Below are 14,313 nucleotides of genomic sequence, written 5' to 3' on the forward strand. Positions count from 1 at the left end.
AAGAAAGGCCATAAACCAGATGGTTTTCGCCATAAACCAGATGGTTGTCGCCAGTTTCATTTTGATCATTATAAGTTTTCCTAAGGGATATAAAGTTTATCTATTACTATAGAAATGGAGAGCAACATTACAGAAACAGATGATCTGAGTCTTTGAATTTTGTTGTTCCTGACTTTATGGTGGTATATGCTGGTTGGTGGGTTGGGGTTGGGGAGAAGGAGTGGGGAGGAGGGGCTCATTTGACTAGGCCCATTAGGCTTAGCACCATTCCCATCTGATTCTTTCTTTGGCTCAGTAGTTTTGATTCAAGGCAGTGGTGCATAAAATTAAATGAAGGAACATGTGTTTAACTGTCTTAATGTTTGAAGTTGGAGAAGAAATTAGTTACAGATTTTAGGAAGTTTATCAATGGAATTTGGGTCTGGGCTGCAGATGCCTACAGGAGTACAGGTCTAATTACCATTGATTGACTGTCCCAGGGGAGTGGGACTGGAAGATAAGGGAGAAGGTCCTGATAATAATCTAATTACATCTCTCTACCCAGGGTTAAATAAGACTGATTTTTTAAAATCCTGCCAGAACTTTGTACCAATGAGCATCCCTGTTGGGAGAAGCAGAAAGTGACTGCTGTGCTCTTGATAGCTGTTTTCATTCCTAGATTTGTGGATTAATTCCTATCTGCTGGTAGGATTGGTACATGTGTAGTGTCATAATTTTTCAGAATCAAAATTCTCCCTTTTTGTGGGTTGATTCAATGCACAACTCTTCAGTGATGGCTTGTGAGTATATGCTGGTACTATTTCAAATATTAACAGAGAATTAGCTTTTTCTACAGCACAAAGCAGGCGGCCAAAAAGGAGGAAATTACTCTTGAGTGCTGAGTAAAAGCGACGGAAATCCAATTTGTGTAATGATTATAGAGCCGTTGGTTCTCATATTTTCGAGTACGTGTGTTGGAAGCCTGACCTGGATTGTAAGCCAGGAACTTGGTTCCCAGCTTCCAAAAACTCCCCATTTTATATTTACTTCATCCACATGGATGCAGGGCTTTTATCTGTAGGCCTGAAGGCTTCCAGTGTAATCTAAATTTGAAGTGCCTGGAGACTCCTGTCAGGACTTTTCACTTTGCCCTTAGCAGGCTGTGCTGGGTCAGGTAGTGTTTTGCCCTCGAAGAAGCAACCAGTATAACAGAGTAGAACAGGTAGCTAGTTAACTGGTGCTCGGCTTCTTCGGTAATTTAATGATTCAGTATTGTAGCCATCAATTGTAAATTCAAAAAAATGCTACATGTGTCGTTCAGAATGTACTATTTTTCTTGAAAAATTGTTCACATAGAAAAAGTGTCATGAGTGTTGTGGAAACAAAGGGATGATATCCTGCTAGAAAAATGTAAGTTTAACTGCCAAAGGTATGATTTATTTCCCTCTATATATACTTTTTTTTCGGTAATATTTTAAACAGATAAAGAAAACCTCTCTTTTCAGTTGACTTTGGCATCACTGACATGATAATTTCAGAAAAGATGCTCTGGCACCAGACAGTCTGTGTCCATTTTTTCGTGTAAAGGTTTACAGATTTGAGGAATTGTAAGGTTTCATCCACCAGTAAACTTCCATCTTTGTGTCAATGTACCTGAATTAGGGAAACGGTAAGCATGAAGCTCTATAAATAATGGAAAAGATATGAATAAATGATCACAAGTGCTGAATCTGTGTTAGTTGCTTAGTGCAAGATCCTCTTACAGTTTATCTTGAGCCTTTGTTTTGCGGTGTTGCTTTATGTAACAGAATTTAACAAATACTAGATGGGATGAAAGTGGTAGTGTAGCTAATGTGGTATTGCCAAGCATGTAATGGTAGATTGACATTAAATATCTCAGGAGAGTGAATGTATCAAGAGAAGACAACACAGGATATAGGCTTTATATAGCACTGCTTTTAGTGCCTCTTGCAGATTACTCCCTGAGTAGGGTATTTGCTGGAAAGCTCTATGGAGGACTTCATGTGTCTTTGATGTACATGGCACAAAGGTGTTTGTCATTGTCATCCCTGAAACCAGCTCGTTAAAATTACAAGTACAGGTTTTCCCCTCCGACATCAGATCTGCGTACAGTTGTCGCCTATGTCTGAATCTTTGGGTAAATTTGTCAGAATTCTCCTTGATTCTGCGGGAGTGAAATCCTCTTTTGCCACTGAAACTAAACATTAGCCGCTGAACACACATATCCAAGTCCAGCAGGGACCCAGAAGCCTTAAGCACCAGCCAGAATTTCTAGTTCTGCACCCCAGACACCTTGTATAACTAAAGACAAGCAGTCGTGAGATGTATTAATCCAGCCAAATTTTATTCAAATTAGCATAGGCAGGGGAAGGTCATAAGAGAGGCCATTGGAAATGATGTCTACTGGATCAGTTAAACATGAAAGATATTGGGCTGTTCCAGAAGATGACAGAGTGTATCAGTCGGAGAGATGATCTTTTGTTGATATATGGAAGAGGCATGACTGTCATCCCTCTCACCCTGTTCTTTGCCTCACTATACCTTTCGTTGAAAATTCATCATCATCCGGCCTGGGGCCTGCCTACCTGAACTTCCTTCTCCCCAGATGACACCGGCAAAAAATGCAAATGTTTATTTAGTCGAGAGGAAGGATCTTCTAAAATAAATCATGTTGCTTCTCTTGGAAATTAGCTGTGTTTACTGAGGTCTTTGAGTTGGCAAGATTTTCTCTTTGTTAATGCATGCATACATTTATGTCAATTGTTTTAGCATTATAAATTAAGTATTTATGTATTGTATGTCTTTTATGGTTGAGGATTGGTATAAGGATGTCTGTCACAGTGTCTAGATTTTAGGTATGTTAATTTATGCATAAAATACATGTATCACATGTACTTTAATGGTTTTGGACATCATTGAGTATACTGTAAGAAGCTTAAAACAGACTCTGAGGCTGTGAAATAATGTGATTACATGAGAATTCTTATTTAAGTAGTCAGCTGATACATTTGTGGTGTAAAGGCTTTTTTTTTTCATTCTGTTAATCTTTGGTTAAAACTGTCAGCTTTATCCTAGTTGTGTGAAGAATGTGGTTTAACCAGAAACCTCAGGTGATTGTGGTACGTTTGTTTGTCTTTGACTTTAAAAAGATTAATCATTTTCACAGGTGGTTTGTTTGAAATGTTTGTGTGCCCTTCCATTACATCAGTAATATCAGTGAAAGATTGTATTGTAAAGGTTGCAAATTCAGACAGATAAACTAAGGTCATCATTTTTGCGGAACTGGTTTCGCCAGCCAACATCTGTCTCCAGAATATTCCTGTAATTGATTATTGGTTGAGATCTGTCCTGTTGGTGGGTGGTCGGCCCCATGCTGTGGTCAGTATTAGATCCATAAATTGATTTCCTTGTGACAAACATTTATGTGAGCTGGTGTCCAGCATAGGCCAATCAATGAAACCTGTCTGCATGCTTAGTTGACTGGTCACTTGGCTCTTAACAGGGAAGTGTCAGTCTTCAACCCTGACCGATCCATTGGATTAGGGCTGTCAGATTCACCACAGATGTGTGCTGTGAAGATAGTCTCTGGTCCCCTTCATCCAGGTCTCTCCTGCCTGCCCCAGTTTGATCACCTCCCATGATAGCTCACCCGTAACTGTTAACATGTGGCCTGTGATAGAATTAGTCTGGCTAATCAGACCATCAGAGTATCAGTGCCATTGTATTAATAAATGTGTTACCCCAGGAGTCAGTAGATGGTACCTGATATCAAAGATCTTTAATGTGTCCCGGGAAGGCGGTGGGGGGGGGGGGGGGGGGGTGTATATTCAGGCCCTACTGTGATATGCTTTTAAATTATGAATGAGAATCGACATTTCTGACATTTTGATGCATGTATTTTTACATGTATATGGGAGAATGACTGAAATGGCTGAAGCTAGTGAAGTGCACAATTAACGTTACTATGGTAACATCATATTTAAACGGTTTAATAACATGTTTCGTCTCCAGTCACAGTTTTACTCTAAGGATGGTACATGTATTCTGATTTCCTAAGCTTTATTTTAAAATATCAAACTATTATACATACACTAATTTCTCAACCTTTTTACATATGCAAGAGCAACTTTCAGTGCAATTTCTGCAAATTTTAAAGCTGATTTTGGAGTTAAACTGCATTGGTTGGAATGGCCAATTTCATGTCTTCGCAGAAACTTAAATTTATCATTCTACATATAATATCTTCAGTACATGCTTGAATAAACACAATTCTGACATGCGAAAAGGTTTAAGATTTACAGGTAAGGAGATTCTAGTGAATTACACTGGAAACAAATAATTAAATCCATCTTGAGTAATACACTTCACCGTCTTTTCAAGGTAAATAGCATGCCTGATGTAACCTTTTAGAATCCATTAAATGACTAACAGTTTTGTCTGTTTCATCAGATCACAGTGTTACCTAACAGCAACCTGTTTGGGTCTGCAGGAGGTTATTGAAAGTGTGATGCAGTACCTGGCATATTTTGTTAAGGCATAAATGCCATAGTCTGAGCTGCTCTTTATTCTATTGTGCAGGGCACTCAACTGAATTGGTCTCCACTTAAGCAATGGTGGGTAGGTTGTGTTGGTGGGATTTAGGTAGCTGTTGTTGTGGTGGTGGCAGAAGCCTGACTGTCCGAGGACTAGTCATCTGAACACTCTTACCTGGATAGGAACTACACTCCAAATCCATTACCATTCAGCCATGGTTAACTCATAGTTGAAAGACTATTGATTCCAGCCAGGAACGGAAACTCCAGAGAAAGGTGGTATAGGGGGGAAATTGTAGCGCTACAATGAAGACAAATTTGGCAAGTTAGAATCTAATTATGGCCTCCATTGACCTTTTTCTGGCAGGGAGATGGGATATTTGGAGTCAGCTACTTTGGTGGGATGTGTTAGTTAGCTGGGCCCAGATAGGAGTTGATAATGCTGGTAAACTCCAGACGTTTCTGAAAGGCGAGCGATCCTGGGCCGAACGAAGTCAGAACGACCACAGTAATGAAGAAGGTGGTCATGAGATCAATAGGCTGCGTCCATCAGCCGTTAATGTAATAGACTTGTCATTGGTCTCCCTCTCCCTCTCTCTCTCTCTCTCTCTCTCTCTCCAAACAGTCTACAGACGAGATTAGTCTTCATAATACAGAACATCATTGTTATCTCCCATACACCTCAAGATTTCCCCATCAAACAGTAGGGCGGGCTGCCATTGTCATAGTGTTTGTCCTTCTTGTTAGAATGAACAGAGAAGAAAGGGTACTGGCCCTTTCTGTCAAAATCTGAGCAATTACAGCTGAAAGAAAACCAGCACTGTCAATTTGAGATTTGTTAAATGTTGAAATTCTTCTGAATTTCGTCTGAAAATGACTGAATTAATTTCTTGACATATCAAATATATGTGAGGTTAATCTGCTAAACAGCATTCCTGTACAAAAAGATGTCTCAAAGTACATTAATTGGCATGTTGGTAAAGAAGGATATGTATCATGGAAGTCTGTGGCCTTTTGAACTGTAAACAACGCAGATGTTATAATTACAGAGGCAATATGACAGTTGTATACACATTGATCAGGATGTATAAGCTAATAACATGCATAAAGCTAACTAGGAGTATAATATAATATGTAGTATGTGAGAGAAAGAACGTAAAGAAAAAAAAAACAATGCATTTAGTAAAAATGTGAATAATTTATTAATAATGTTCAGCAACTGGAAAGAAAGAAATTAAAATTGGTTGTTTTGCATGGGATGTTAAACATCTGTTGTAATACATACATCAGTAGAAGGAAAAAAGTGCAAGACGGAAAGGAAGTCAGAGATGAAATGTGACATACTGTGGTTTGCTATTTGGCCACTGGGCCAGTCACTGGCCAATCCTCTTTCTGCATTCCGCTAATCATGGGCTGTCATAACTCAGAATTCCGGCGGAGCTCTCCTAATGACCTGTGGTTATATATCAGGTGACACTTTTTCCTATCTTCCCAGATGTCAGCAGAGTAATCCAGATTATATTTTTATCATTGCAGTGCTCATTTTCAGGGATTTGAGGGATTTAAAAATAATCAGATTTTTGGATGGCCCGAAGTTCCAGTGGTTAATTTGTTATCATTGTCAAGATTCTTTTTGACACGCTCCACCCAAAGGTCTCTATCTTTTATCGGACTCGCCCTGCTGGAGCATTTGTTTCACCCCTGTCTTTATAGGCAGGCTGATAATTAAGGTCTAATATGAAATGTTCATAATTGGATGATTCACCATTTTGGACAGAGGAGATAATGCTCTTATACCTCGTCCTGGCAGCAATCTATGGAGAGAGTTGAGGAGAGGATTTTGTTTTATTTCACACAGATGTCATGGATTTCAGTTATCTTAGTAGCCACGCTAATATTTATGTTTTGTTTGTTACTACTCCTAGTGGATTCATGTGTAGGGTAGAATAGAGGTGATGTCTCTTCACTTACAATAAATACAAGTAAGTTGCTCAGGAATGAAATATTCCTCATTCTCTGTGCTCTTTTGAAGCCTGATCTTTGTGAGAATTAAGGTACAGAAGTGACTGTTGTTTGATTGTTTGGATGTAACTTCACAATGCCTGCCTATGCAAGTATAACATCGGACTTCATTTCACCTCCTCTGGATAAAATTTGTGCAGTAATACCGCCTGGCATAGGAAGAAGTATATTTTGGATTTATTTTTCCAATTTGAATTAATTTCAGATCTTTCTTTGTATGATTAATTTGAGTTATCTATTATCCTTTGTGCTACCAGCAGAGCTGAGTAAGACAGACAAAATTACACTCTATTACTCTCTGATTCCAAGATGAGCCCGAGAGAATATTAAGAGCCTAATGCACAGAAGCCTTCTGCTGTTTTACACCCTCATTTTATGTACTAAATGAAAAAGATTATCCAAAAGGCGATTTGCTGCTGGTAGTTCTTACTGGCTAAGCAACGTGTTAGAGCAGTAAAAAAATTCAATTTCATTGCCTAATGTAGTGATCTGGTCAATTTAATGAGCTCTTTCAAATAAAATCCTACAAAGCCCCAAAAAGAGGTTGACGAGAGGCTTCTTTTAAACACCTAGTTTTCTTTGCTGTGATACCAACTCCAGTTTTTCTTCCAATTCCTTTTTCTGCAAGTCTACATTCCACATAACTTTATACTTCAAACTGATTCTTTTATTAATGTTCAGAATCAATCAGTGTACAACTCCGTCATCTGATCATATTTTACTTCATACAGAGAACGTTTCAGATCAGATTCATCCCCGTAAACTTTCCTTCACTGATTTCACCCCAGGCTTACCTGCTACTTTAAAAACTCTCTAAATCTGAAATCCTTTAAAGCCTCTAATATCTCCAGAGCTCATGTAATGTCTGACAGAATAGATAAATCAGCAGAAATAAATAGGCTATCTGTGTTCTCGTTAAGGCCTAGAGCAACTTAGAATGATTTGCTTGCCCGTGTGCATTTCATTGCACTGAAATGAAACTCTGATGACCAAAGTTTTAAAACTGCAATTTGTATCATTGATGAAATGAAAAAACAGCATGGATTTTTTTTTTGGTTTTGTTTGCACACTTTCGTCATGTACAAGGTGGTGTTAATCAGCCAAACTCGTGGACGGACTTAGCAGATTTGTCCTGCCTTATTTCACATTGAAACATCCACAGGAGAAGTGTCCTCCTTTATGCTTACGAATATTTATTTGCTTATATCGATTTGCATTTAGATGTAGGTTCCAGGGATCTTAGTTAAGACAATGTTCAGTGTATTACTCACCAGTCCAGTGTTTAATGTGGCGAGAGTGTGCGGCTTATGATGTGTTGCAAAAGTCAGAGAAGATTACTCCTTCAATTTGAAATTAATGCTGAAGGCACGGTAGGCGCTTACAGGTCAATATGGACGCTCGGTAAAGTGAGCCGTCCTTTCCTTGTCGCTTTATATCTGACAAATCTGGATCGGGGAAGTTATTGGTGTAGATTCGTGCAATGTCATTCAATGAAAAAAACCTCCCCACACATATTGGACTTGAGTGGTCTTTCGTTTTCACTCCCAGATCTGTCTTCCCTTTCGCATTGAACGTGATGGGGGAGTAGTGTATTGATCTGGGATAGCTGCCATCACTCTGCTATCTCGGCAGTTTAGATGGTTATTTCCTTGCAGTTATTTGCCAGCTTTGAATTACACCAATCATCAGCTTATTGACTGAGGGACGGCGGGACCATATAAAAAGTTAAAGCAATGCAAACACATCCACTGCAAACAGCATCAAAAACAGCCCGTTAACAATAATGGACACGTGTTGAGTGGGTGCATTGACTTCTCGGAACATCACTTCCTCTGTGCCAGGTCAGAAGCCATAATAGCAGACCCCAGGCCTCACTTTTGCCACTTCTTTGAAGGCATACGAAGTGGTCAGTAAGAGATGACCAATGATGTTTGCTTTCTCAGTGGACCTGAACCGACTTTTAAAAAACTTGAATAATGTTTAATTTTAATCACTAGTAGAGTAGAACAAACGTAAGTAATCTGCCGGTAGTCACTTTCTTAAATTACATCAGATGGATTCTTTTTCTTGTTTAAGTACTATCAATCTTTTTGTCACATTATCTTTTCAACCAATGGCATCCTCTGGCAGTTTTTGCTCGTTATCAGCCTCATTTGTGAACTTGAAAGGGTAATATAACTGATTTTCAGCTCTGTTCATTGAGCTGTTGCGGAGAAGAAGCTAATCAGTTATGTAAAGACACCAACCAGTATGATGCCCAAGAAGGTGGGCTGCTTTTGGCACCAGCTTCGTATAGTTAAGCTTTACACTGCAATACAATACAGCAGATTAATGGTTATTTATGGTAGGATTTCAGCTTAATACTAAGCTAAAACTGTCATTGGGAAAAATTAAGAAAATAATAAGTCACGAAACAGCTTTATTGATATACATAACCTCGGGAAAGTGGATTATGAATGAAGACAAATTGTTTACCAGTGTTCATTAGGAGAAGGATTGTCCTTAACATGCTCTAATGTAAAGTTTCAAGAAGACTATGTTCATGACATCACACATGTTTGGCAACTGGAGATGATCATAACATAGGGTAACATTGAAAATGAAGATGAATCCAATATATCATGTTCAATCTTCCTTTGATTGCAGGGATGGCCTTGTATAGCCTTTGGTGAATCACGTTGAGCAGTGATTTATCTTGTACACCTGGGTACTCTCAAGTAGCATTATGACAGATAATGCAAATGTGCTTGTATTCTGATCGACCATTTGTGGGCAGAGAGCATGGATACCTAGGCCTCTATTCTCCATGGCCACAGCGTTTTGTGTGGCCAACCTGCATGGTTAGCCAAATGGTCCAAAGAGGGGATTTTCTGATTGGTGATGATGTGGCTGATAATTTGACCTCAAAACAAATGATGCACACAATCTTTTGCGGGTGGAATTCTGATAACATTGACATCAAACAGGTCTTTTGTTGCTTATCTCTTCATTCATTTGTTGAGCCCTCTAACCTGTCCATGTCTAAGACTAGGTGCCAGTAGATAATATTGATTTTTTGTTAATTATGCTTCAGATAATTTGCTGTGAGGTCATCTTACTTTAGGGCCAATAGAAATTGAGACCATCTCAGAGAAAGGCAGACTAACCTGTTATTAGCTTTGAACCTCTAGAAATTGTTTGATGTGAACCAGTCTCGCGGTCAACTGCAGACAAAACAACAACAATATTTACGCCCACTGACTTTTGTAAAGCAAGGAATCATGAAGACACTGTTGCACCATTGCTATGCCAAGAGGCAAATAGCATCAATAAGAAACTGCTAATGTTCTTGTTACATGTGAAAAGCACCATTATTGCTCTGAACTGGGTTGGACTGGTGAAAAAGGTAATCATTCTGTGTCATCTATCGTTTGCCTAAAGGCGTCAGAGTTTATTTGGAAATGATGGAACGACATCAAAGAATAAGGCTCAAAGATTATGATGGCGCTAACATTTCTTGCGGGCAGGAAATTTTCTGTTTGCTTGTCATCGTTTTGCTGGCTATTTTCTGCCATTCATCATATTCTATATTGAGGTTTGAAGCATCATTACAAAGATTTCTAGTGATATATTGAAATATGATAGAAATGCAGAAAAAAATTAGTGGCATTTTGTGAGATGTCAGTATTTCATTTGTCCATGTAATTGTAGGCTTTGCTGCCCACCATCTTGGCACAGCTGCCCCGGGTTCCGTTTAGAAACAGCAATATTAAACCATGGTGGGCTAATTTCCATTTGTCCAACTCTCTTAGAAAACAGAAGGTGCCAATCATCAACAACCAATTCTGTGAGAAGCCTCTTTGTAGTCTAGTATTGGGCATTCCTTTTCCGGAAATATTTTAATTGCAATTTAAGATTTAGTGTGAAAATTACCACATCAAGTGAAACCTAGATGATTACATGCAAGATTGAAGTTACAGTGAATAAATTGTTTGTATAGATTCTGTGAATCAGTAAGTGTATTAAATATGCAGAATAAGGTCAAAGAAAAAATAATATTTTAGTGTTTGTTTTTTTTTTTTGTTTTTTTTTTTCATTATTTTTAATATTGAGGACCTGATGCATGATGCATGATGTAGGGCTGTGTCACTGATCTTTCCTCATTTCAAGTGGGTCCTGCGGCCTGTTGCATCATTCTTCAAAAGGGGATTTGTCAGTCAAAGTCTGAGTGGTAATACACAGTTATTTCCTTTTGCAATTTTAAGCCTTCATGACCATAATATACATGTACATGTGGGTGGTTGAATCCTCAGTGTTTTGGGAACTGTTTTTTTTTCTAAGGATGATGAAACAAGGGTTTCTATTATAACAGCTTCATGTTAATATGAATCTGTATGAACCACAAAAGTATTGTGAGGGACCAGCGCTGAAGGCTGAGGTCAGTATTAGTCTTCAGCGATCAATAATTATCACTTTCTGCTGCAATTTTGGTACTTAGAACATCTTTTCCATGCCTATTTTTTGAGAGGGAGTGCTGTGAATCAGTTGTGTCCTCCATTCTGCTGAGCCAGTATATGTAACAGTTGCTGTCTTGGAGCAGCAAAATGGGCAGCAGATGAGAAGCTGGTTTTAAATGGACGCCTGTTTTGTCCAAGAAAGCTTTAGGCCATGAGATCTGTCAGGTTCATGTGACAAGGTTTGACCAATCACACTGTAGGAAGCTCAAGACATACAGTTATGTAATATATGTTTTTGTTTGTTGCAGAGCTTGTCGTCCTACAGCTGTAGAAAAGAAGAAGTCATAATAGTGTTAGAAGTGTCAGGTTGACACCTTGTTGGATATTTTACCATTCGCACTCCAGGTAAGTGTTAAATCCCAGGAGGTAATTTAATGTGTGCTGTGACACTTTCATGTCTATTAAATAATGACCACATCCTATTGCAGATCAAAGTGTATACCTACAACTGATAATTCTTGTAATAAATTGTATACTAAGAAGAGTTCAGTGTTAAGATTGATATCTAATAATGTATTATATAGCTATATAGAAGCATATTTGATTTATCCAAGAAAGTTAAGCTCCAGGGGCTACCAAGTCATGTTTCATCCAATTTGTTCATGATTTTGTGATTTGAGGTTATTCTGTATTTGTCCATGATTTTAGCCCTTTTGTGGGATGGTCAGAATAGTGTGACCGCACTGACACCACTGTTCATCAGGTGTCCAACTGTGTTGGAATCAACAAGAGTATTGTGGAAATAGATGTGAAATTGAGAACTTTGGATAGGTTTTCTCAATAGAACCCTCTCCCCTGCTTTCTTTTCTCAGTATGATTGTAGGAGTTCTGCACATGTTCATTAGATACCCCCTAGTGGGTCTTACACGTGTATGCAGGCATTCTTGAAGAAATTGCTGTGCCTTTCAGAACGTTTTCAGCCATTTTTTTCTATTATATCCCTCTTAATACTTTTGTGTCAAGTTGCAAGAAGGTAAAAAGTTGTCTGATGAACTCAGTGAGAGGATTTTTTAACTGTCTCTCATGCTAAAGGGGCCATTGCCTGACAACAGACTTGTTAAAACCTGTCTGGGAGGACTAGATAGGGCCATGCAGCACAAGAAGCTGTTGTTCTGTCTGTCAATGGCCTCAGGGTATCTCCGACATGTGGATGTCTTTATAGCAGCCATTCAGATACTCTTAATGATTTAGTGAATCTGTTTATTATCTGCAGACTAGAGTCTGGATTTACACTGAACTGATTTGTAGTGGTTATTTTAAGGATGGACCTTCTTTGCTGTAAACATCTCTCTCAGCATGGGGAATCAGGCCACCAGGAAATACATCCCGTCACATTTCAAAATTTAGCTTTGTTTATCTCTGCTTTGCGTAACCAAGAGGGGTTGGGAAACAAGAAATATTGATTGATCTGATCTAATGTCTACTTATAAGCTTTAAACAAAAGCACCAAGGAGTAAACATAAAATTTCCGCTGATTAACGTTGTTTTTGTGATTGCTTGTGAAGTTGCAGATAGTTGTTCAGGAAAGCACAGGCTTACATAGCTGTGTGAGTCATTTACGGCGAGGAATTATGCAGTGTGCATATTTTTTTTCTGTCATTTGTAAGGAATTGCATTGAAACAATGCAAGCTGGACACCTCACTTTGTAAGCATGGTGTGAAGCATTCAGTCTTCTCTCAACTCGACATGCGAAATTTCGAGCATGTGTGTTTGAAGCTCACTACTATCGTGTTAACAGACTTCCTGTAGTTAGAATAATTTTTCTTTTTGCCCAGCAGAACACCCAGGTGCTCTGATGGCTCGTTTTATTCCCCATGTGACACTGTTGTTATCTTATTGACTTTGAGGACGGTGCCTTACCAGGTAGGGGTCTGTTCTTGCGTCTCTGTCTGACAGTGTGTGCTGATCATTAGGCAAGATGAACTGCTTCAGGTCCTGATCCACAATATGAAATTGGGATAATATTTGAATAATGTGTGTCACCACAAACGGTTTATCTGTCAGTCGCGCCTGCACAGAGAGAATCTACAGTCTGACCTTGCCAAGCTGCCTGACCTCTGCCTCTATGTGGGACAAATTCAGATAAATATTCCACATTTGTCAAAGGACAACCAGCAGTCTTGCAAGTGTAATGGGACATGCGTCCATTGTTGTGACTGGATCCATTATTGCCGCAAATGTGGGAGCTCACCCAGAACACTGGTCACCCAGGGGAAAGGGTCTCCAGCAGGCAAGGGTCAACCCCAGTGCTGTGGCCTGCTGTTCAGGTACCCCAGGTTATTTTGACAACGGTTGATCATTATCATGTCACTTCAAGGCTGATGAAGGAGATTTCACCCCAGGTCTTGCTGATTTGGTTAAACCCAGCAGTAAACTAAGGAATTCAGGAGGCTACACTTATTGGGAAGCAGTGACATCATAGCAAGATTGCATTTTTGCAGCCAGCAGAAGATGGTTTCCTTGTTTCATTTTTTCATTTTCTTTCTTCCTCTCTGTATCACTTTTAATGTGAAAAAGAACTGTAAGGAATCGACCACAAAACTTTACAGGATATGTTGCTGCAAATTCTACTAGACCTAAGTGGATCATTTTTTTCCGGCGATGTCCCCAATACTTGATTGCATTTGTGCAATTATGCAGGCTTGTGGAATGCCGGGCCTGGTCCTTACATCAAGCATGGTTGAACGCTCTCCGTGTGGAGGCATTTTAATGGTAGTTGAAAACAACTGCTGCACTCATTGCCACTTCACATGTTGAATGGCCCAGTCATTGACAGCTGCAAATTGGTTAATGATAGAGCCCTGGTTAAAATGAGCCGCCACAAAAAGTTGTCTAATTACCAGCTATTATGGCTTTCTGTGAACAGCAGGAAAATGGTGACAATAGTCCTTGCTCTGGCTGTCAACATCACCATCAGCCCTTCGCCAGGGCTTACAGAAGTCTGTAACAAGAGAAGTGGAAGCTAGATACAAATGAGCAAGGCTTTTTTTGTCATAGAAACCAAGAGCCCACATCACACAACCAACATGATGAGCCAATTTAGCATACCCACAGAAGTATTTGTAGTTAATATACTGACTTGTCCCGACCCAGCATTATGTACTTGAGTGGTCTGTTCCCAGGTGTGATGCCATTTTTTAAAGCACCCATCAACTGACCACTGTTTCGCTTGTGAGAAATTCCTCTGCGTGGTACTAAATGCCCGACTACTTTAATGAATAAATTAATGAATAAATGAATATAGTGATATATGCTTTTAGGT

The 14,313-nt window shown here is 39.2% G+C and overlaps 1 protein-coding gene across 1 annotated transcript in view; it reads left to right on the plus strand.

Annotated features, from left to right (window-relative positions):
* LOC135471915 (plexin-A4-like) overlaps positions 1-14,313 on the plus strand; it is a 186,731-nt gene that overhangs the window by 108,032 nt on the left and 64,386 nt on the right. The window contains 1 exon segment of the mRNA XM_064751354.1: positions 11,299-11,395. The gene's annotated coding sequence lies outside the window, so the exon portion shown is untranslated.

The sequence above is a fragment of the Liolophura sinensis genome, chromosome 7 (assembly GCF_032854445.1).
Source record: "Liolophura sinensis isolate JHLJ2023 chromosome 7, CUHK_Ljap_v2, whole genome shotgun sequence".
Lineage (NCBI taxonomy): Eukaryota > Metazoa > Mollusca > Polyplacophora > Chitonida > Chitonidae > Liolophura > Liolophura sinensis.